The sequence below is a fragment of the Cygnus atratus genome, chromosome 2 (genome assembly GCF_013377495.2).
Source record: "Cygnus atratus isolate AKBS03 ecotype Queensland, Australia chromosome 2, CAtr_DNAZoo_HiC_assembly, whole genome shotgun sequence".
In the NCBI taxonomy this organism is placed as follows: Eukaryota; Metazoa; Chordata; class Aves; order Anseriformes; family Anatidae; genus Cygnus; species Cygnus atratus.
In genome coordinates, this window is record NC_066363.1 from 115,031,171 (window position 1) to 115,056,361 (window position 25,191).

Sequence of the window (25,191 nt, forward strand, 5' to 3'; positions counted from 1 at the left end):
CTTCTGAGTGGACAAAAGTGAGGTAAATTATTCGTGTTAGGCAAAACAGGGTTCACTAATCCCTAAATTAAATTTCTGGGCCAACTGTAAAGTATCTTAGTTATTTAGGAGACAGGATTCATTCTTAAACTGGAGCATAATTGGAGTATAATGTTTAAGATTTCGTCAGAGAACAGTGCATCTCTCAGTCAGAATGACTCAAATGTGGGGTTACTGATGAAAACTGTTGAAAAAGTGATTACAATGAGATACATGTTTTCTATAGCTGCTTATGTCCTGTTTTGGAGTTGTAGGGTCTTTTCATTTTATTTTCTTTAATAATAGAAGTCATCGTTACTTGTTGGGTTAGCTTATTACCCTCACTTAACCTATCTCTTGATACCTCCTGGTTCAAAGTCACAGTTCTGACCTAGGGATAAGGACAGATATTAGCAGAACAAAATAAAATAATGCAAGCCTTACATCAGGGGTCCCGACCTCTTCAAAAACTTAGAATTTAGACCAAAAAAAATGTTGCCCTCAGTCTTGCCTCAACACCATTGCTCTTGGGCCCACAAAAGTTGTTACTTACAGATATTTAGGGAATTGCTAATAGCAGCTTCAAGAACGGCTTTTATAGTTTCCATGTTAGAAAAAAAGTAGTCTTTCTTCTGCAGCTCCTCTTGCAATGTATGATTTTTTAAAAATCTGGAGCAGCAGAAGGAATAGCTGTCTTAGGAGAGCATGACGACTGCTAGTTAATAAAAATCTGTTTATACCTGAGGTTCACGCAGAAAAAATCACAACATTATGGTAGGTAGGGGCACAAATGTTATTTTTTCCTTAGCTTGAGCCTGCCTCACCTGTAATATTGAAATATCGGGACGTGGTAAGTGAAAACTGAAACTTCTGACCAGTTCTGGTGTCTCAGTGATGGACAGCTGTCAGTCACTCACTCACTGTCAGCCTTGCTCACTGAACAGCCTGAGAAGTGCGAGCTTTAAACGAACGCACTTCTTCCAGAGTCACTTCGACTTCCCTGTTGCTCTAAACCGTGCTCTCTGTGGGTCGTTGGTTAGTTATCTGTCAAAAGATTTTCAAAATCATTGTTTAGTGTTACATTTCTAAATTCATTTATAGGAACCTCAGAAGCTATCTAGCTGCACAAATGCTAAATGGAAGGAGATTGATCCTCAGAAATTCTGTAATTAATTTTGCTGCCTACATACAGCTTTAGAAAATAACCTATTAGAAACTAATTCTTTAAAAAATGTATTTACCAGAAATTGCTATACTTTTATTGGATAGAAGCGTTTGAAATTTTCCATACGGTAGGTTACCAATAATTATCTCTGCGCAGGTGCTTCCTTGAGCAGCAAGAGCAGCGTCTCGGAGCAGCCAGTTGCCCATCGTCAGGAGTGAGCTGCTCCAGCAGCCGCTGCACAGCCCTGGTGAGCACTTCCAATTACACACTCGGGAGTTCCCACACCACACCGCACCGCTGATAAGTCTTTCAGGTGTCTCAAGCAATATATGTACCTCTCATATATATTATATCATATTTGCTTTTTTTTTTTTTTTTTTTTTTGCCACTAGGAATATCATCAGAGTGCATGTAAAACCACACAAAAATACAAGGAGTATTGACTGGGGTGCCATCCTATTCAAGTGGCCAGTTACCATATTGGAAAAGGAAGTAGGGTTTCATAGGACTTGTCCTTGGCAAAACTAAGTTTTCACCCCTAAAAAAATATTTATCCTGGTCTCTTGGGTGTTGAAAGGGGACCAATTGTCTATAATTTTGCATTTTCACTCTTAGCCTTTTTTTAGGTACATACTTTGCCCATCTCTGGGATGTGATTTAGCAGCTTCTGTTTTATCCAAGTTTCTAGGGAAGTTAGTTAGGTTGTTCCTCCTAAGGCCTGCACTCTGTTCTCTGTATTTAATAAAATTGAAGTGTTTTGTTACACATTACCAAATAAGCATTTTGTGACTCTTTGAAACAAAACTTGAAACATATTGTAGCAACAACAGGATTCATTTGGAACAACCAGACCTTAAACATTTGGTGAGTGTTAGTTTTGTGGGAGAAAATATCTTTTCAGAGAGAAATGCTAACACGATTATTTGATGCAGGGCTTCTTTGGGTATTTCCAGGATCATATTCATCTTGAAAATGATAAATAAGGAAACTACTACAAGAGAAAACTCAAATACAACTATTTAACTAATACTGGTGAAACTGTGTGTTACCATGATAAATTGATAGAAAAGTGGTTGAGGTTTTCACAGAACGTTTATGGGAGTATCACAGGCCCGATTCTTTACTCTGTAATACCAATTTTATTAGATGGTTAAATAAATTATATTGGCTCCAAAGTAATGGAAGACACTTTCTAGAAGTACTGCTGCAAAACTTTACAAAATACAGTTTATTTGTAAGGCAAATGAATCTGAGTAGTTAAAAGAGTTAAATGCAAGGAATTCAGCCTGGTTCTGTAATAGGCATGCAGTGCACATTAATATTGTCTCCTCGGTGTTTAGAACGTGCTCAGGTCTACAAGAAGAAATGAACACTTCTCATGATTATACAGTTTACGGGCTGAAACCCAGAGACAAGGGGCTGTGGTACATTCGAGACAAAGCTGCGTGTGTGTAAGAGCGGAGCAGGTCAGAGCCAAGCGAAGCACGCTGGCCACATCCAGGCATGCGGCTGCAGGAAGGATGCAGGGGAGATGAGAGCTCAGCGGAGCAGAAAGCCATAAGGGCTATTTGCCCTTGATTATTTCAGAGGGACCGGGAAGCGTTATTAAAATATACATGTGTTATTAACGCGTTCCTCTGGCCATAGTGAAAGCAGTGATTATTTTAGGAGGGATTTGGTAGGTGAGTGGCTTAATGAACTGGAGAAAGGAGAATATTTTGCATAGAAAGTACTGTTAGCAGTAGAATGGAAAGGGTTGTGAGAACAGGGCAAGTTAGAGGCACTGACCAGTTCTGTGGAGGCAAAGTCAAGAAGTCAAAGCTGATAAACCAGGGAGAGTTCCTCAGTGTGTTCAAAACAAGCACTGCAGTGATCACAGTGACAGGCAATTTCAGCTGATTGAAGAGAAGTAATATGAATAAATGAAAGATAGGAGGATTTCCGTAACCAAAGTGAAAGACAACTGAGGCAGAGAGAAATACTTTAGTTACAAACAGGAAGGATTCATTCTAATACTTCATAGGGAAAGAAATAATGCTTGCTAATTTCTCAGCTGTATGGATAGAATTAGAAGACTGATGTACAGAAGGGGGAGGCATTCAATAGTCTCACAACCCAGCATTTTCAGTGACTTCCTGATCTTTTTCCCTCTTCACACCCTCTCCTCTTTCCTTCTTTGCCTACCTTGTCTTTTCCATCCCCACTAAAGGTACTACCTCATAGGAGTTTAAAGCATATTAAGTTCATAGTATAAGAGACGCAGAAATGAAAAGGGAAAAAAGCTAACAGTTTTATACATTTCTTGCACCCATCAAGAAGTTTATGGCAGTACTGAGATTTTTACGACCTCAAGTTGCCCTAGTTGGGCTTTATGGACGTTTCAAAACGCAAAGTTAATTTAAGGTATAGTATGAGTAATCTATAGCCACATGAATCCCTTTGACTCAGACAACTACAGCAATTTATTTATTTCAGCAATTCAGTTTATTTTGAGCTTATGCTGATGTGTGTGTATTATAAAAGATAGTTTAGGGCTAAAATTATGCTTTATTTTGGTTGGCACATTGAAAGTTACCTCCCATATTTATCTCCCATTATCTCCTTAAATGAAAGTATCCTGGTAAACAGCATCACTGCCTGTCTTCGTGCCTGCTCTCAGTTTTTTGTTAGCTAATTGTCCTATGTCTGACTTCCAGGTAAAGCTGGCCATGAGAAGCAAAATCTGAAAGTGCTCTTACTTATGCACCTGAAAACATCAGCCTAACAATCACCTATCCTGGTCTTTTCTTGTAGAAAACATGTCTGCTGACGACTTTGCCACTGGAATATTTATTATATGGGGGGGGAGGGAAGGAGGGGGGAGGGAGGGACGGAGGGACAACAATCAGCCAAACAAAAAAACAGTGGAATAGTTTTTATTTGATTTTTAGATGACTGTTTTCTGATTTAATGGATGCTGCTAGTTTTAGACTTGTTTTCACCACTTTGACTGTATTTTGCTGTATATCAAAAGCACACAGGGTTGTGGCTAGACCTTTCTTATGTATCATATAAATCTATTTAAGTGAATAAATAAATAAACACTGCCACGATGGAGTAAGAGTGAAAGATTGCATTGATGCTATTAGGAATAAAAACGTTTTGGAAGTACCACTATCAAATCATCTGTGAAAATGCAATATAGGCACATGCACACACAGCACCTGCAGAATTTTTTCCTTCAGATAAATGTCAAAAATGCAGAAGTCCACTTTCATTTGAGTAACTGACATGTTCTTCAAACCCACAGACTGCTTGGCAGATAGCAGTGCATCTTCCATTAATCCTTAAAAATTTAAATATCAGCTTATTTAGCATTCTGAAAGCATGGTAAAGAACAATATGAGTATTCAATGCCTAGATCGTATAAGGTTCTTCCTAGAAACGACTGCTGTAAGAATAAGGCTAAATCAGTATCAGCTAAATCTGTGGTAGATAATGTAATTTATGTTGCTATGTATCATGTTAACGACTCCAAAACAATGTGCACATTATATTTTTTTCATTTGCAATTTAGGATTCTCAGCATAAGAGATGCAGAGACAAGGATAACCCATGTTTTCCATGAGAGATTCATGGAAACTGAAAAATAAGGTCTTTTAATAGTTCATGATAACTGTTTTTCTTGGCTTAAGTGTAGGTTTTAAAAAATGGTGCTCATTGTTTTGCTTGTAGTTCTTTCATGCATGGACAATCGTGCTGATGATGCATTTACTTCAAGTGAATTTTCCAATTGAAAAAGTGCTCTTGAGTAGTTTAAGTACTATGAATCACCAAAAACTCATCTAAGTCCCATAAAAGCACTGGCTGCAAAAACCAGCCCTGAAAAGAAGACATATTGGGATTGTTCTGCATGATTCAGCTAAACAGAAATATATTTTGTCGACACAGAAGAATTTGAAGAATTTGACAGTTCTGTAAAAATGAAATTGTAATCTGCTAGAAAGACAGAAATTAACTCTTCTGGAACCCCCTGGTTATATCCCTCGGTCATTCCTCACTGGTCCGAAGCAGAGATTCTGGATGTGAGAACTTCAGCCCTTGAAATGCAGCATTTGTGTGGGATATATTTCATTCCTCATGTCTTTCTCTACTTTTTAATTTGGTATGGTCTCTCTTCTTTCTTATTTTTCTTTGGCTTAGTCCGATTGTCGGAAGTCCTTTTTTTTTTTTTTTTTTTCTGTGATCATTGCCTGCACCATTTGGGCAACTAATATTTCTGAGACAGTGTCTGGTTAGTATGAATGCAATTTATTTATTTCATATATGATAATATTTCCACCGAAACAACTTCGAGTCATAGGTAGTTGTCAGGGAGACCGATTTTCAAGTTATTATTCAATTATTTTGTAATTTTTACTTAAGGCTACCTTTGGAAGCAGATAAAATTAGTTAGTAAATTGTAGCACTTGAGCCTTTCAAAAACGTAAAATATTTCAAAATGTTAAGCTCTTGGCTTAGATTTTTTTTGTAAACTTATGTTTGAACTTATGTTTAAACTTATGCTTGAATGTTTAAACTTATGCTTATGTTTAAACTTATGTTTAAAGTTGCAACTTTAAAAAAGCAATTTAAATATGCCGAGAGTTTTTTAGAAGTTGATGAAGCTTTCTGTACCTTGGATAACGCTGTGTTACCTCAGGTGAGCCACGCAAGTGCAGGGGCTTCCTCGTGCTTGGAGTTTCTGTCAGGGAAAGGCCCTGGAGCCTGCATCCAGTCACAGACTGCCGGGCCCATGCGGTGCTCCTCTCAGGGCTGAGATGGTTGCGGTGGTCGCAGCGCGTTTTCTGCTTGCCATCACTTATCCAGCTGTAGGCCCTTTAGTGCCAGTGCCTGGGATGGTGGATAAGTTTATATACATATATATAAACCTGTCCCTGGGGGTGTTCAAGGGAAGGTTGGGCCTGGTGCTTAGGGACATGGTTTAGTGGGTGACATTGGTGGTAGGGTGATGGTTGGACCAGATGATCTTGAAGGTCTTTTCCAGCCTTAATGATTCTATGATCACCTCCAACTTGCCATGGTGAAAGACAATGATTTTGCCCACATGCATCCGCAGCAACCACGTTTGTTTTGATTCTGTTTTCGAGGTAATTCGGATACCACATTAAGATGTCAGTGGAATTGGCATGAGGGGTGCCACAGGAGCTGCCTGGGCACCAGCCACCAGCCCCTTCCCCGAGCCACCTCTGTGACAAGGCTGGTTGTGCTGATGCTTATGAAAATGAAGTGAAACAAAACAAAACAAAACAACCAGAAATTATGCACCTACAGCGTGAGGTTTTGCCCTTTCTAACTCATCACCTCTGACACCCAGTAATGATGCAGCCAGAGCTAAGAGCAAGATTGTGGCAGTGACTGAAGGGTTTTGTCAGTGAGGGGAAAAGAGTTGTCTCAACCCAGTTCTGCAGGCTTGGTGTTCCTCAGGTCCTGAAGTGCAGTCCCACAGAAAAGAAGTGCTCAGTCCTGAAGCACTGGTGCCACTGCAGGGACTGAGAAAGTCCTCTTGTGCAGACATGGCCTCAGGCAATCACGAAGCCTCTGACAGCTGCCATCAGCTCCACTCCTGTTGCAGTAGGCAGGGCAGGTGGCAGGAGCATCCCTGTACAATACAGTGCTCTGAGGGTTTTGGTCCGTGCTGTGCCACCACAGGGAGCCCAGGTGGGCCACAAAACCCACATGAGACAAGGAGCCTGAGCTCACCAACTGTGCTGAGCCAGTGGCCACCCCAGCCTTGAAGAGAGGTTGAGTCCCAGATGGTTCAGTGCAGAGCTTTTCCCCAGGAGTATTTTCAAGCCAGTGTTTGTTGTAGATGGCTTTTTAATTGTTAATCAAATATCCAGGAAAGGCCTAGAGGAGGCCTTGGAACTGAAGAATGTGGAAATTTGGCTGGGTAGTTACAGTCCCAAATTCTGGGAGTTTGGTTACAGTTCCTTGGGAGTCTGGAGTAAGAGTGTCTGAAATGTCCTTCAAGGGTGAAAGAAACTTGAGAAAATTTAAACATTTATCCCATGTTTTATTATTTGGTAGATAAGCCAGTTAGCCTTACTTTGAGTATTAACATTCTCATGCTGTTCTTTGAAATAAAACACTCTATGAAGGTGAAATGTAATTAAGTAGCTCACACCCTCTGATGAGCTATTAGAACAGTAACTGTAGAATAAACAGGAATAAATAAATAGTCTTTTGGCCTCTACAGCTTCTTAAGGAACATAGAAGACGTCTTCCTCTTCCCCACTAAAAAAAGTAAAAAAAAAAAAGTGTTGGGGGAAGATATGGAGGGGAGGAAAGCTATATGAACATGAATGTTTAATACCCATTGAAGAGACACATAACAGAGGATGCATTTATGTCACAAAGTGAAAATGATCAATGCTCAGTTCTAACTCAGCTTCATCATCCTGAAGACATGCCTCTCTTAAGTACAAGCTCTGTTTTAAATCAAGAACATTTGCTTTGATTTACAGTTAAAACAAATCAAACTTCCATCCAGGTCTACAACCCGCCTCCCCCTTCCTACCCTCCCCCTGCAAAGGCAAAAGAGTGATTTGGCACAACATTTGAAATATTGATCAAACAATTAAATGTTATTTTGGGAGAAAAAAAAAAAAAAAAAAAGGTGAGAAAGGCCCATATGGATTGTTCTGCAAAACTCCTACAGTGGGGCACACAGATTGTGCAACTTTATGACAAGCTCACTTCCCTTTTCAACATAAAACAAAGAACTAAGTTTGCATTTCTAAAACGTTTCTCTTTGCAGTTTGCCTGTTAAGTTTGAATATTGGCACAGAATATTCAAACAGTATCAAACTAATGTTTTTGGAGAGATTTTTTGTTTGTTTGTTTGTTTGTTTTGTTATCCTTTGGTGGTTATTTGCACATCAGGAATTTTGAGGTCACTGTTAGGACTTTCTGAAAGTAGAATGGCCAAGAACTACTTTTTGTGCTGTCCAGTCACATGCATATTCCCTCTTTCCTACTCTGCACAATGCTGATTACACTGTTTTCACAGCTGCCTCATCTGTCATCTCCCAACACCCTTCCTGAGGTTTCCACCCTGCTTATCTTGCTAACATTATGCTTCACAGGGCCAAAGAGGTGGGAGAAGCCAGGATGGGTGACATGAGGGCTGGAAGGAAGGGGAGGATGCTATGCAGCTGAGCCTCAGCACTGATACCTGATGTGCTCCTCTGGATGAGCAGGGGCTTCACGGTAAGCGTATGATGGACTGACATCTACATGCAGGACTGTAATTTTGTATTCCCAGTCTTCCTGCCTGAGACTTGGTTTGTCACCTGTTCACTGTCCTGCTTCACTGCTTTTCCTCTCCACTACACAGGCCTGTTCCCCAGCACCACGTATGGGGAACAACTGGTGAGTTAGAGGGAGAACTGAAGCAGACTGTGAAAGCCGACTCTGCGGTTGTTTGCAATCTGCAATTGTTTGTACTATGTTAGGGGCATGACTTTTCTTAAATTAAATCAAGATCTGGGAAGTGACATATCCCAGAGATGACTTTGTTTAAACAATTTCGAGTTTGTGGCTGTTTAAGTTGAGGAACAAAATTACCCCAGACTGCTTCAGGTTGTGGCTAACCAAAGCAGTGCTGACAAGTCAATGGTGGTGCTGTGGTTGTGGAGACTGAGGCAAGTATGGCTGTAGTTTATCCAGAAGTGTTTGTCCACAATATTTTCTCTGAAATAAGAGCAGTCAGCACTGAAGGAGTGCTTCAAAGCTCTTCGGGAGCCACATGTAACACACATTACACAGGCCGTAAGAGTATGTCAGCTCAAAAGAGTACTGCAGAGAGGCTGACCAAATCTCACCTTCTAAATAACCTAGAGATGAAAACAAATAATGAAGCACGTAGCAGGGAAGTTACATGGGATAAGCCTGGAAAATGATAAATACAAGGTTTATCTTTAGAAAGCAGGGAAAGGAAGAGCCAGAGACTTATAGAACAAATAATCAAACTAGCTGCAAAGACAAATTGGGTTATTCAAGTATACAAATTGTACTAAACCAGCCTAATTTCCTGCTATGACGGGATAACAAGACTTGTGTATTAGGGAAGAAGGAACAGAGTCCATAAATCACAGCTTTGGCGAAGCTTTTGCAATGGCTACATATGGAATCCCCTTGAGTATGTAAGGGAGATATGGTCTAGATAAGTCAGTTCTAAACCATTCTGAAACCTAAAGGGTATGGTTATTAATGGTTCACTGCCAAACTGGAGCCTGGTTCACGGGGGAATATCCCAGAGGTCTGCCACGGACCTGGTAATACTGAGTTGAATATTCATTCAGAATAAATTTCAATAACAGCATTGCTGGTGAAATAAAGAGCATGCTTGCTAAATTTGCAGCAGACAGCACGCTGAGGGAGCTGCAAACACTTTGAAGGGCAGAATTAGGATCCAGACTGTACCTGATGTCTTGGGGAAGGTGATAAGAAAAAAACACTGCATAAGTTCATAAGGAAAAACCCTACTCTTATCAAGGAAAATTTGCACTCCAAAACCATAAAAATCGGAATGACTGACAAGGCGTACAAGCCACAGAGAAAATCTTGAAGTTAAAGATGCATGCTGTGGGAAAAAGTTACATATTGTACTGGCCTGTATAAAATAAGGCACGTCATCTGCAACATACATGAAGTTTTCTTCCTCTGCTCAGTGCAGGTGTGGTGTCAGCAGGAGAATGGTGTCAAAGTGTTTTAAATACCCTTATAGAAAGATGCAGGTGAAGTGAGCTGGATCCAGCCATTTTCTTTTTCTCTCCTCTGGATTCAATGACAAAATTAAAGGAACTGGGCTTGTTCAATCTAAAGAGTAGAGAAATGAAAGCAGACAAATTAACCATCTTCAGAAACATAAATGGCAAAGAGGGCAGGAATAACCTCAAAGAGGACAAACATAACCTGTCAACAAGTAGTAAAGAGTCTACAATGCATCATGAGAGATTTACTTTCAGTATTGGGAAATGTCTGAGAGCTACAGCAATGAGACAATATTATACATTATCTAGGCAGATGCTGGCATCATCATTTTTAGGATCTGTTTAGAAAACATTGCTCAGGAAAGATATAATAATAATAATAATAATAATATAATAATAGATATAGCTGGTGAGTGGATAGGTGGCCTTTCCAAATCCCTTCCTGTTTGTGATGACTCTATAAACGTGTTGGATTAAATATCAGTGTAATAAAAGCAACTCAAAATAATCTTCAGCCAATAGATGTGATAATAAGATTTCAGTATCCCAGTTTCAATGTTGTTCTTTCCTGCCCTCAGCAAAGCAGGGCGGGACTGGCCCTTGGCATAAGAGCCTGTCTAAACCATCAGATCACTGAGACCAGCAAAACAGCACCGTCCTGCTCTGTGTCCTGCTTACTCCTCAAAAGTCAGGCTGGAGGGAGTGAGGTAGCTAGACCAAGTTCATGTTGGGGTGAAGGACCCTTTCCAGGATCATCATCTCTATCCTCTGGAAGAAGAAGGATTGGCAATGCCTTGGCTCCAATCCAGCACTACCCTGTTCTTTCCCTTTACTTTTTCTGAGGCAGGAGTAGAAATGTGCTTGTATTTTGCTCACACTGTTGAGAAGCCTGTGCCATCCTTGCAGAAGAGAGAGATACCAATCCCAATAAACTTTCTGTGACTATCTCAACAGCACAAATTTTAGTAATTCTTTAGCTAAAGTCACCTTTGTCTGGGGAATACAGACATCTCAAGAGAGAATTTGAGGATGTATAATGAAGTCCTTGTGATCATCTGTTATAAGCCAACTGGATTGTGAATTGAAGATAATTGGATGCACTGATATAATGAGCTGAAGACCCATGTGACAATTAATAATTCTATCTAAATAAAGTTCTAATTCAATATTTTTGGTAATGTAACACTAAATGTAATAGAAGAAAATAATATCTTCCTTCTCAGTTTTTCACAGATGCGTTAGACTGCAAACTCCTGCCTGCATGCTTAACCTACTTCTGCAGAACTGTTGGCAAGTATGTGATCTAAAGTGGATGGGCAGGCATGGACTTACAAGGGACACTGACAGGTGTCAGTACAATAAGGTAAGCACATTCATGTGCCCTGTAATGTGTCAAGAGTCATATAACCATATAGCCCCTTTGCATTTCCCCTTTTGGTCAGAGGTGCAAGTCTTCATACGTACAGTAAACTTACTTAAAGTCTAGCATCACTAAACAGTGATCCTAGCACCTCTCATCACTAAATAAAGTGAAGGCTTTTCAATAGAATTCTCTCCTCTCTTCTGTAGCCACAAACATGGTTCATGTTTGTAGTGCAGTAATATGGGACTCCTTGGGTCAGAGTATTGCAAAGAGGGATAAAAAAGGAATCCAAAGCTTATGGTTCTAGTGGTTCCCTGGTGGAATCGCAAGACAAAGAGTTTGAAGCCTGAATCAATTTTAAGTTTCTGAAGTACCTACTTGGTGATTAAAGATTTCAGGTCTTCAGCTTTGGATAATATTTCTAACATCAAAAGTCTCTGAGAAAGATGGATATGTAATGGATCAATAAGAGGAATGACTTTTGCATTGCCAACCTGTGCTTTACAGTCACATGTTAAAGATGAAGTGGAGATATTTGATATCAATCCATTGCTTTTGAGAAATTGTCTGGCCTCCACTGAGTCACTTATCTTTGCAGCTGTCCTATCATTAATAATTATATGTAAATAATATAGATGCTTCTCTCATGCAAAAAGAACCCCAAGAGCACATTAGGCCTCTCCAGTACTCAGTTCCCATCTTCTGTCATTTTATGTGCTGTATAAATAAATTCTGTTCCATACAAATACAAGGTTGAACACATACAGTCCACGATTCAAAGATGATCTGAGGTGCATGCTTCGCACCCAGGAGTCCAGCTCTTGAACAGTATTCCTTCCAGCAGACTCAGGTCACTTGCTAAATTACTAATAGCATGATATTATTTCTCCTGGCAGATCTGCACCTGGGCATGCTGGATGGCAGGACACATCAGTGCTTGCTGCTGGTGCTTTCTGAATGGCCACAAGGAGCCCGTGGTAGCTGCGGTCCCACCAGACAGCATGGGAGGGGACAGGGCAAGGAGGCAGCAGTAGGAGGTGAGTGGAGAGAGGAAGGGAAAAGGCTCACTGCTCCCCCACCTGCAACCCCTGCTGGGCTTTAATTGCCCTCAGCCCTCAGGCACCCCAGATTTGCTCCTAGTTTGTAGAACCTCCTTGCTGCCTCTATCTGCAGGAGCCTTCAACCCCATTGCTCTTCTTCCATCCATCACCACCCCTCCTGCATCAGGCAGGCAGCAGGCACCCTGCGACTGCCTGCTCTGCGGGTGCCAATTAGCAGCCATCACTTTCCACCTATGCAAAAGATAAGAGAAGGAGCAACACCACAGCTCTTCGCTGAGCACAAGTTCAAAGCTGTTCTTTCCAGGGAAACACTTAATGAATCAAAATCTCAAGCAGGAGAGACAAATTATAGCAGAATGAATCATATTGCTGTGAAATTGGTTCAAAATTGCAAAGAAAAACAACACAAAATACGAACACTCCTTCTTAATTCTAAAATAAGGGATTCATATTATGAAGGAAGTTTAAGGAGCTATTTAAAATAGGGCAAGGTTTTAAGTCACCTGTTACCGTTGAGAGTTTGGTGACTCCACCTTCTGAACAGTTAACTCAAGGCCAGGAGAAGCGCGTCAGCTCCTGCATTAACAAGACTTTATTTCGATAAAACACAGTCTAACCACCACTACTTTGATCTCTTTTATATGTATATTTAGACTTGAACTTGTGCTAAATGCAGAACTGGGAAAATTTTAAGTGCTGAGTCAAGTTCATAATGAGGAAACTAACAAAAGTTGTAAAGAGGAAGAGTTCTCTCTATTGTTCCTTTGCAGTAAAACTTTTCTTTGACTTACAGTAAAGACTGGGTGTAAATGATAAAGAGGATGTAGCACTGCTGTTTTGTGGCATGGCTGGGTGGGGACAATGCAGCTGGTGCACAGAGACTTCTTCATCCTGCGGCTGCTTCCACCTCTGTCTTTCACTGTGCACCGTTCTGGGGTGATGGTCCCTAAACAAAAGCATCGGTTTCCACAGCAAGCTGGTGTGTGAGGAGCAAGGCATTTCACAAGGCGGTGGTGGTGCTCCAACTGTCTACACTACACCCTGGGGACTGTTTCTTTGTGGAGCAAAAGGAGTCGCACTGTGCCCAGAGTAAGGGCTTTGCCCTGTGCGCAGCAGCTCACCGTCCTAGCTGATATCTGGATCCTCCTATTCTAGGAAGCCAAAGCAATATTGCTCTCCACTGGTCCTGAAACTAGTTTAGCTGCTAATGTAAGTAAGTTGGACAAAATCATTGTCTGTCCCATCAGGGACACTTTGGAAGCCAGGCTGGGGTTCCTGAGCCGTGCTGGTGTTGTTCTGTCTCTGCTAGGAGCTCTCACTTTTCAGCACCAGTTGCAGCAGGGGCTGTGGCATGGTGGCGTCGCCGGAGTGGGCATCCACGCTCTGCAGGAGGCTTTTGGTTGCTCAGCTTCTGCTCAGAGCAGGTGGGAGCTTTGTTCAGAGTGAGCTCTGCAATTGTCCACCATGAGCATCCCTAAATAATGGATTTGCTGTCATCACACAACAGTGACCCTGTCTCAGGAAAAACCTGCAGATCCCCCTAACACTTCAGGTCACTAAAGCCTGCAGTATTAAGTACACCTTCATTTTCATGTATTACGTCTGCTGATCCTCACTGGTGGCAAGGAGGAGGTGAGAGCTTACTTACAAAACCTCTGGCCACACCCCGCTGACACCGGCTCTGAGGCACAGAGCAAGGCCATCATCAGCTTTGGCTCTGTGCAACTCCCAAGTAACACAAAGGAGAGTCCATCCATCCACCCACTAGCATCCAACAGCTGCATGCTAAGAGCAAGGGAGGTGAAATATTTCCCGTGTTGTACCGGCGTCTTTCACTTGCCTGCTGGTGACACTGGGGAAGCAGCTAGGTAGGTATTTCTGGGATGGTGATCCACAGTGAAATGATTAACTGTCCGGGCATTTAAGTGGTCACAATTAGGCTTCCTGAGAACAACCCTCGGAGATAAATAATAGAAATTCACACCTACCTTGGTCCTACAGTTTTTCAGCCTATTTGGAGGCAGGCTCAACGGGAGAGTGGGAAATTAGGTGTGTAAATCTTCTCGAGCGCCTTGGGCACTCAGCACTTGTCCTAAGGAGCTCTGGCAGTTGCTGTCTTGGCCTCACTCATTCAGTCTTTTAACCTGCTGTTCCCAGCATCACCTCCTTGAATAAAAATGTTCCTGCCTTGCAGTGCATGCTTCCCTGAGGGCTGCTCTTCTAAAGACCAACAAATCTTACTTCCATCCTAACATGGATGCCTGTGAGTATGGCTTGGTACACCTAGAATATCAGTGGGAAATAAGTTCAAGACCGCAGTGGCTGGTTGAAGCACAAAAGATTTTAATCTCAATACACTTACTGGAAATTACCATACATAAGAATAACTTCTTTAATTCCCTCCATCTTTTTTTTTTTTCAGTGGGGTTTGAAGAGATGCATGAGAGCAGCTTGGACTCCAGAAAGGTTTCTTGCAGAGTTGAGGACTTAATTTGAGAATAATTTCCAGTAAGTCACCAGGAAAGATTATGAGCTGTGAGGTCTTGCAGGATATTAAGAATTATATCACTCCTTCCAAAGTTATAAGCAAATCCTATGTTGGTGTGATAAATAACCCCATGGTTAACAAAAGACAGGGAGCAACAAATGTCCTTGCAAACTAGAAGAGGTCTGTTTTCCAGACACTGAGGTAGTGAGAGCTACAGTTGTTGTTCTAATGCTGTTAATGGGCGACAGTATGCTAATTAGTCAGATTAACTAAGCGGGTGAGTCATGCACTAACCCTTCTTGAAAGAAAGTGCCCATTTTGAGATGCTAAATGAGAACATAAATGCAATCAGGCATACAATTCTTGAAAGATAAGACGAGTGCAGACCTGCTTGTTAATGTAGCCAGTGAAATTAATTCTGTTTTGAAGAGGGGTGCACTTTTTCATATTCAGGGTTCATTTTAATGGGAAAGGGTACAAAACCTTCAGATACATACAATGCATTTCACTCAGGTCTAAGTGTCTTTAATGACTTAACATTACAAAGATATTTCTGATATTCTTTGCTGTGTTTGCACCTTCAGAAAGAGTTTTTTTTTTTTTTTTTTAATTAGAGGCATTCAAATGTTTCAAATGAAGACAAAACTATAATATCTGAAAAAACACAAAGCCCTCTCAGCCATAATTGAGGCAAAAATCTTAAAAATGTTTATTGTGAATGCTCAAGACCTTATGCTGCATAAGTGCCGTCTCCCCACATTTGAAAAAGTGGCACTGATGTGTGCAGAGACTGAAGCCATGGTATGGTCACGGTGCTGGGGGCGAAAGGTGGTGACTGCCACCCCACAGGGAGGACTGGGTTGTCCTTCTGTGGAGGAGGTTGGTGCTGTTTTTTGGTGTGTGAGATCCATCCTTTCTTGGTGGCCACCGACTTCATGCATGTTAGCCTGTTGTAAACTTTCTCTTCATCACTCACAGAATCTCAGAATGGCTGAGGCTGGAAGGGACCCCTGGAGGCCATCTGATCCAACCCCCTGCTCAGGCAGGGCCACCCAGAGCAGGGTGCCCAGGCCCATGTCCAGGTGGCTTTGGAAGATCTCCAGGGAGGGAGATCCACAGCCTCTCTGGGCAACCTGTGCCAGTGCTCCACCACCCGCACATAAAGCAGTGCTGCCTGGTGTTCGGAGGGAGCCTCCTGTGGGCCAGTTTGTGCCCATGGCCTCTTGTCCTGGCACTGGGCACCACTGAACAGAGCCTGGCTCTGTCCTCTTGGCACCTCCTTTCAGCTATTTACAGACATTGATGAGCTCCTGCTGATGAGCTCCCGCTGAGCCTCCTCTTCTCCAGGCTGAGGAGTCCCAGCTCTCTCAGCCTCTCCTCATAGGAGAGGTGCTACCATCCCTTCATCATCTTCATGGCCATTCTCTGGACTCCCTCCAGTAGCCTAATGTCTTTCCTGTACTGGGGAACCCATAACTGGACACAATACTCCAGTGCTGAGTAGAGGAGAAGGGACACCTCTCATGACCAGCTGGTGGAATTGTGCCTAATGCAGCCAAGAATACACTCGTAATGGTGTAGGGATAAAGAACAACATAAATGCGTGGTGGTTTTACTCAGGTGGGCAGCTGAGCTCTACCACAGCCGCTCTCTCACTCCCCCTCCTCAAAGGGAAATGGGGAGAAAATATGATGCAAAGGCCTCAAGGGTTGAGATGAGGACAGGGAGATCACTCACCAATCATTGTGACAGGCAAAACAGACTCAGAGTAGGGAGATAGTAAGATTTATTGCCTATTACTAACAAGCTAGAGAAGTGAGAAACAAAGGAAAGAAACCAAAGAAACACCTTCCCCACATCTGCCCTCTTCCCTCTCCTCCACCCAAGTGGTGCAAGGGAACGGGGAATGGGGGCTGCGGTCAGTCCCTGATGCTTCGTCTCTGCTGCTCCTTCACAGTCACTCTCTGCCCCTGCTCCCCGTGGGGTCCCTCCCATGGGATGCCATCCTTCCCGAACTGAGCCTGCGGCGGCTGCCCACAGGCAGCAGCTCCTCAAGAACTGCTCCCACATGGCTCCGTACCACGGGGTCCATCTGTCAGGAGCAAACTGCTCCAGCACGGATCCCCCACGGGCGGCAGCTCCCCCTAGACCCCCTGCTCCTGCGTGGGCTCCTCTCCACGGGCTGCAGCTCCGGCCCGGGGCCTGCTCCTGCGGGGGCTCTCCATGGGCCGCAGCCTCCTCCAGGCCACATCCACCTGCTCCACCGGGGGCTCCTCCACGGGCTGCAGCGTGGGGATCTGCTCTGTGTGGGACCCATGGGCTGCAGGGGGACAGCCTGCTCCACCAGGGGCCTCTCCACAGGCCGCAGGGGAACTGCTGCTGCCTGCCTGGAGCACCTCCTGCCCTCCTGCTGCACTGACCTTGGGGTCTGCAGGGCTGCTTCTCACTCGCCTCTCCCAGCTGCTGTTGCACAGCAGTTTTTTTTCCCCTTTCTTAAATCTGCTCTCACAGAGGCGCAAACAACATCGCTTATTGGCTCGGCTCTGGCCAGCAGCAGGGTCCTTATCTAACATGGGGCAGCTTCTGGATTCTTCTTGCAGAAGCCACCCCCAGAGCCCCCCACTACCAAAACCTTGCCACGTAAACCCACTACAAAATGGTGCTAGCAGCCATCACACATTGTTGATGCTTGACCTAAACATGGTATCCAGACAGAAATCTGTGTCAGTTTTCCAATCTTCTGACATGGAGACAGGAGGAAGCACCTGCATGCAAAGGCACGGGCCCAGTTCTTAGCAGCTCTTCAGCCGTCACACCTGCAGTAGTCCTGGTTCCTGGTGGGGTTGGCAGATGGACACCTCTCAGGATGAAAGCTGTGTCTCTGCATGGGCTGGGCAGTCAGACAGTGCTGTGAGGAGTATTAACGCTGCGCAGAAGCTCAGTGGGAGCAATGTCTGTGAGGTTTCTCTGGTAATCAGGACCCAAGAAGAAAATGCAGGCCTCACCACAGCTCCAATGTGCACTGAATTCACCAGCAAAATATTCTGTCTCATGGGTGTTTTTGATTGTGTTCTGTCACTCATCATTTGCCAGAACTGGTCATTTTTCTTAAATATTTCCTGCACTTCTAGTCTAATTTCAAGACAGCTACTGGGCAGCAGGATTGCAGAAATGCTGGCTCCATCAGTCTTCTTTCTCTCCTAACCCCAAATATTTCCAGCGCCGTTGTAATGGCTACTGTTCCCATCCTAAAGGTGGCTGCACTTAGGTGACTGGTGAAGTGATCCCCATATATTTTTGCAATTCTCTGAAGTGCCTTGAGGCTTGCAAAAGGCACTATATAAATCAATTAATAACAATATCAGAGGTCATTCAGCCAATAAGAATACAATTTAGTTTAATGAGAGATAAATAAGACAGACAGAGTGAGAGGGGAAAGGAGCTACAACGCTCCGTGCTCGGTGCCAGGCTGTAAATATGCTAGCTCCTCGCTTTATCACAGTGATCATCAGAAACACGAAAGATAATTGTGTCATTGCCATTTCTTAGTCCAGTGTAATATCTATTACTGGTTTTGATGTCTTACTCAGCTCTGTGCCAGTATGATTTTAGGAAGAGTGTACATTATTTTCTTGAAAACAAATATGAGCATGAGGAAGCATTTTTCCCTTGCGTGCAATTCCTACTAAAGAATTTACATTCTTCTAATTTACTGGTTTACTGCACCACTTAGTGCACTCCTGAGATGTGCAGAATGTCCTCGCAGTTAAGAATGTGCAGATGAAATTTACCCTTTTTGCACTGAATCACTCACTCTTCCCTTGGAAGTCACCATGCTCTTTCCTCCCTCTAAATCTCCTTTAACCGTTCTAGTAAAAGACTAGATTATTCTGCACAGTCGCAAAATGGATCCAAAGCACTGGCTGATGGTTTATCTGGAATTTAAGACAGATATTTTTGCAACCAATCTGGTTTTAAGCAGGTGAGTGGAAGGACATCGCTTTACATTTGATTCTTCCTATTGTATGGGACTGCAGATGTAGAAATAAAAATTCTCCACTGTAGCCTCAAACAGAAAGCTGGGCTGCACCATCCTCATCAAAAGTAGCGTTTGGTTGGACCAGATGATCTTGGGAGTCTTTTCCAACCTTAATGATGCTGTGATTCTGTGATTTGACAAGTTGTCAGAAGGTGCAGGGGATGTGGGGAGATATTGCCTAATGGGCTAGGGGACGGGATAGAGGAGGCCTGTGTGGCAAGAAGTGGAGGTGTTTTATGTTCGTGCCCCACCAGGACACAAGCTGCAAAGCCTCTCGATGTATCCGTGTCCACACGGACCTGGTGGGACGTGCTGGATGATGCTGAAGAGCTGCTGGGGAGGTGGCAGCTCCTGCCCAGCCCCTGCACGTGCCCTTCTTGGGGGCACCCTGGGGCCCTGATGGGGTGGGAGCTGAGAAATGTTCCAAGGCTCGGTATTACAGAAACAGCCATTAGGAGCAGAGCATGAAACGTGTGTCTAAAGCAGAATGAAGCAGAGAGTGAGCCCATAGCTGTAGGGCAAGGCTGACTTGGGCTAAAATTTGACACAGCTTCATGTGGTGTCATTACGTGCAGCTCTGCTCACCTGCCTGTTCGCAGAAACCTCTGCCTGTCGCTGCAGCTGCGCTCACTGCAGGTCTCTGGCAGCTATCGCTACATCCCGCGGTAACGGGGTTCTTGTTCACACCTCAGGCCCCGTGGCCATGGTTAAAGGAGGCAAAGAGCGGAAGAGATGTTCCTAAAGCTCTTTGGCAAAAGCCAAAGCCAAATGGAGCTGACCACATACATTAACACTTCCAAGGTTGCATGCCCAAAAATGCGACTTACGTTTTTAGTGTCTTTTCATGTGCCTCAAAATAACTGCCCATGCAAACATGGGGGGCCCGCTTCACACTTAATTAACCCTCACGCAAGCAGCTCAGATTTGGATATGAAAGCATTGCTTCTGCAAGAGAGGCTGCTTTTTGTTATCTCTCCTTTATGCCCCCCTCCAAAAAAACAGCCCCTGGAAACTCTAACAAAAGATTAGCTCAAGCTGAGGCCAGGCTGTAATGTAAATAGCCAGACAGTGAACAGAATGGCTTCTTTTATCAAACTTAACATCCCAAAGCTCTACTGATTTCACTGTCATTATGGTAGTGATTAATTTGACCCAGAGTACTGCCACCCACTGCTAAAGCCTTCACTGCATCCCTGTTGATAGCTCTCATGACAGAGATTACAGTCTGCCACTGCGCTGTCCATAATTAGTACTTGTCAAAATGAGATTTGCCTATGGTAGCCCACTGCCCATGAGAAGCCCATTCAAAATTAGAACACGCTTTGGAAAATAGAGGACAGTTCATCCTCTAATTGGAACCAATGAGTAGAGAATGAAGACTCTTTTTCTCATCTCTCAAGTGTTCTTCCAGATCTAAAACATGATTTTCTGAGTCCTCTCCGTAGCTGTCAGTACCTGTCCTCTGGCCCAGGGAACACCTCGAGCAGGGGTCACACCACGTGGGGCACTGGGATGAGCCACACTTTTCCAGGGAGTGGAGGAGGGAGGGGAGAGGGAAGCTGTGCAGTACCTGCCTGCCTTACATGCTAGTACAGGAAGGTAAGGGTCATAGCGACTGGGATGTACACATCTGAGACTTCAACGTTTCGGGCTGGACTAGACATGGAGTCTGATACACGATTCGCTACAACCTTTTGTTGCTGTTACCCACTGTAAGAGGATGGGAAGTGCTGCAACCCTGAATGCAGAGAGTCTGTAACCACTGCCAGTATCGCTAAGGGCTGTGATAAAAGTCTTTTGTTATACTCTGAACTACAGGGATGGTGCGTGGTATTTGCCAACACGAAACATGCACTGAGGCAGATGTATCTGGTCTTGTTACTGGCAGGTCAAGAAGTTCACACACAGTACAACAAGGGATGAACAGAGAAGAGAAAACAGGAAAAAAAAAAAGAGAGAGATGCAATTAAGAATAAATATGGTTCAGCATTTTGGTTAGATGTAACTCTGTTTTTCTCTAGTACAGTAACTGAGCAACTACAAATGTACATGTAGATGTACATGTACAAATGCACCCAGCTTGTACTGAGCTCTGTAGCTGACTGCAAGAAGGAAGGGCAGGGCCGGGCTTTGCTTTATCTGAAATAAAGCCATCCCTTGGGGAAGGACAGCTGCCTTTTCCTGCTGGACCGTGGGAAGGGAAAGGAGAGCAATGCAAACATTGGCAGGGATGTGTGAGAGGCTCTGCTGGCACCAGACACCGTTTCCTTCAAACAGCAATAGTTTACATTTGATGGGATGAATTTGGGACGGACACAGAAATGGTAAATGCTAGCAGAATAAACAACCATATGTTGATCAACTGAGGTTGATGCCCAGTGATGTTTTTCACAGAACAAGCAGAACAACTGGTATTCTTGTGATCAGAAGCATAAATCCATACAGCTACAAGACTTGTTCTCACTCAAGACCCAATCTAAAAATAAAAAGAAGGAACCCAGAGAATGGCAGCTTTGTGCTTGCCAAAGTAGACCGCTGTTGGGAAAACTTTCTGTCTTTTCATTTCAGCATTGACAGTGCTCAGAAGCTCTTGAAACAGATGAGGAATATATCATGGCAAAAGTGAATCCTTGGAGAGTGTTTCACAAGAGGTGCTGGTGTGCCAGACATACTTCTTCACAAATGTTTTTCATATTTTTTTCCACTAAAAGAAGCAGAAGAGCTCAAAAGGCAGCAGTATTTTTTGCTAAGTGCCGGTATTTTTTGCTAAGTGCCCAGCCACTGATGGAAGTGCCACACTTCCCTGCAGCAGGTGAATTAATCTTTGTGCAGCCCTGTATGTAAACACCATGCATTAAGCTTATCATGCTGGACTCTGTTCCTGAATCCTGCACAGCCAGATGATGGCTTTCACCCTCATCTCCAGCAGAGGTGCTGTTAAGAAGAGGATGTTCTTCAGTGCCACGATAACCATCTGATCAGCTCTGACCTGGGCGAGTTACAGGGAGGCTCACTGTTGAAGGCAAGAAAGACCTCACTGCAAAGCTGCAACCCATCGCAGCTCTGCACTGTCGGGTAGACAGAAACCTTCTGGCCAAAGCGCAGCTGAAGGTGTGGGCCAGCTGGAGATCATCTAAAAAGGGAAAAATCAGACTACTTGCAGATGTGAAATTCATAATCGGGGAGCAGAGACTGAATCGCAGAGAAGAGGAAAGTCTAGAGAAAAGCAAGGTCTGGTAGTCCTCAGGTTTGCAAAAAAAAGCTGCTGCAAAGAGTTGGAATAAGTTTCCTCATCCACTGAGATAAAGTAGCTTTGAAAGTTGTGCCATTTGTGCAAGTTTTAGATGATTTAATTGTGAGCTTGATTTTTTTCGAAAATACTTGTCTTCTCTTTTAGTGTTTTCCTGGAATCATCTCTTTAAACTAATGAGACATTAAAGCCAGACATTAGGAAGCATTTTCTAACGATGACGCTGCCTGCATCCTGTCACACATCGCTACAGAGGCTGGCGAGTCAGCAAACGTCTGCCGGGGCTGCTCTGGGTATCGCTGACCCCGCCGTGGCGTGGGGAGACCTCGGCGAGCCCCAGCAGCTCCTTTCCCCATCGCTCTGGCAAGTCCGAAGATTTACTTCCAGCCTGAAGGTAATCACTCAGTCGTGATTCTGACCTACAGCTTAATGTGCCCCCTCGCTATAGTTACAGCCGTCCTCCTTCTGGTTATGCTCCCTGCTGTGACTAATGGGATCTCTGCAGTTAAAGAGGTGATTTTTAAAGAAAAAGATCCAAGTTGCAGTGCTGCTACCAAGTTTACAGCTTTAGCAAAAGCAATGGCACAGTACTAACGATAGCAGTCCTGACTACGGCCTATGAATTTGACATTTGTAGGTGTACATTTATACACCTCTCTCCAGACCTACAGACCCCTAAATGCACAGGAAGCAAATGATCTTTTGTTACTGTTTATGCCATGGACGGTGAGTACCAGTTTAGGTATTCGCTATTCACAGTGAAATGTGCTTAAAGTAGACATACTCCATTCTTGTAAAATATTCTTAATCAGCCAAAGTTTTTTTTTCTTTTTTTTTTTTCTTTTTTTCTTTTTTTCTTTTCTTTTTTAAACTGAGTTGTTTTGCACAAATGCACACAAAAATGGAAAGCAGCTTGCAAAGAATTGTAAAATACCACAGGAGAGCCTGAGATACAAAGCCAGCTTTACAAACATGATTCTTCCAGTGCAGTTTTCTCAAAGACGTTTAAGGGTGCTATGAGGGACCATTTGTTGAAGATGAAACCATGAGGATTTTGAAGGCATTTTGCAAAGTACATCTTACCTCAACCATTAATAAATATTCCTTTTGAAAACATGGTAATGATTGAAGAGTTTTCCAAACAGAAGAACATTTCTTTGGATTAAGTGACAATGCCACTTTAAATAAATCCAACTGATTTTCTGTGTGTGTGTGTGTATGGATGCTATAGGAAAATAAAAATTTGGGAAAATTCTACCTTTGTTTAAATCTCCTTTCATTGTTTTTACTTTCTAAATGGGTTCCCTGTATCTGTTCACTTGTAAGGACAATTAAATTCAAATGCAACAGATCACAGAAGCAAATGCTACCTGACCAAGACTCTGACCAGAGCGACCACACTCTGTGTGGCAAGAAATTCGGTAGAAAATAGCTCAAGTTTTGCTTTTCTTTGCTCAATAAAACTGCAGATATCAGTTGGATGCTAATTGGAGTCATTGTAGAATCATGTTAGATGCCCTGTTCTCATTCAATATCGTAGCAGGTAACGCAGTACCTGTGTTCTTCAAGAAGGGATCAATGACACAAAGGTAGTTCTCTGCTGCAGGGAGAAAACAGACAATTAGAAAATCACTATTTGTATTCAATTTCTGTTTACACTGGTTGACCACATCCCTTGTAAGCGCACATTTCTCTCTAGCTTCAGAAATACACAAATATATCAGCACCAGAAGTCTCCTCTCGTTTTACTTTGCAATTCAGGGACGCTTTATTAATCAGCGCAAGATGCATTCATTGAACTGGATTAATCCTGCATAAGTAATTTTGAAATTTCCTGCTGAAGTTATTTTTCATTTCTGGGAACAAATCATTTATTTGGATTTTCATATATCAGGATCACAGAGATTTACCACAGTCAGATTTTAATTTTAGTTACATCTGAGCTGGCTTATATATTAGGGCATATAGTTTTGCATGAGAGCATCTTCTAAAATCTGTAATTGGTGTGGAACACTGACATGCACAGAATACATCTGACAAGGTTCAGAGAGTTAGGTTCAGTTTCGCTGATCAACATCTATGCTGCAGATTAACTGAATCTTTTATGGCATTACAACCCCTCCAGAATTCATTAGTGTACTTTCCCTTCCCGCTAACCACTCTGACCTCCAGTGCTGCCATTGCTCCTTCCCCAGTCTGAGTGTGTGGGACTGGAACGCTGACGCTTTCCTGCTGCTGCACTGGTGACAGAAATGAGGACGAGTGTCTCACACTGCTCAGGAGTTCATGAAAATTATCATCTTGCCGTCTTCAGCAGTCACCTCTTTGTGATTTCTGCCTCCTTTGTCTCTACCTGGAAAGCTCAGTGTAAATAGGAAGCTGAAACACGGTCTGTGCCTTAGAAACAAGGCAACTGTGGTATTCTATTGGTGAGTGATTACAATATAATATAAAGAGGTATATATAATGAGGTTTGACATGGATTTTTCTCATAAATTGCCTCCCAAATGCAGTTTAACATAATATATCATTGTATTAAAAGCATGAAGGAGGACAAATGTGAAGGAAAACAATGCCAGCTTTTGGGAGGTGGGGGGCACAGTGCCTTTGAAGACAATGCTATCAGCAATGAAAGGCATATTTCTGAATCTGTGCCCTCCTTAAGGGTAGGTGCATGGATTCCGAGTCAGCAGCAACCTGACCTTCTGACGCTTCTTGGGTCGTGGATGGGAGCAGCGCTCAGAGCCGGGCACAGGGAGACAGCTCCATTCACTAGTCTATGGTTTAGAAAAACCCAGCTCCACAAAAGTACTTAGGCAAGTTTGCTGTGCTGAGGAGGAAGAGGAGAAGATTAACGCTTGGCAAAAGTAGCGACAGAGCAGGAGGAGCACAAGAGGAGCAACCCAGGTGTTTAACTCCCAGAGAAGACTCTCAGCTATGAACCAGAAATAGAAAAGATGTTCCCCTCCAGCCCAGCTGAGACCCGGACTTGAGACACATCTGCTCTTCTTGTGTCTTACTGCCAGAGGGAGCTCTCCTGCCTTGCCGCAG

General features: G+C 43.3%; 1 long non-coding RNA gene across 7 annotated transcripts in view; it reads left to right on the forward strand.

Annotated features, from left to right (window-relative positions):
* Nucleotides 1-23,406, forward strand: part of LOC118251216 (uncharacterized) — a 28,595-nt gene extending 5,189 nt beyond the window's left edge. For 2 of the 7 annotated variants that reach the window (XR_004779712.2, XR_004779713.2), the window contains exons 2-5: nucleotides 1,340-1,430; nucleotides 8,311-8,434; nucleotides 11,163-11,302; nucleotides 12,199-13,174. This is a non-coding gene — a long non-coding RNA (uncharacterized LOC118251216). Of the gene's footprint in view, nucleotides 1-1,339; nucleotides 1,431-8,310; nucleotides 8,435-11,162; nucleotides 11,303-12,198; nucleotides 13,175-21,458 lie in introns of those variants that run through there. The other 5 variants (XR_007707810.1, XR_004779716.2, XR_004779714.1 and 2 more) reach the window with 4 other exon arrangements.
* The last annotated feature ends 1,785 nt before the right edge of the window (nucleotides 23,407-25,191 follow it).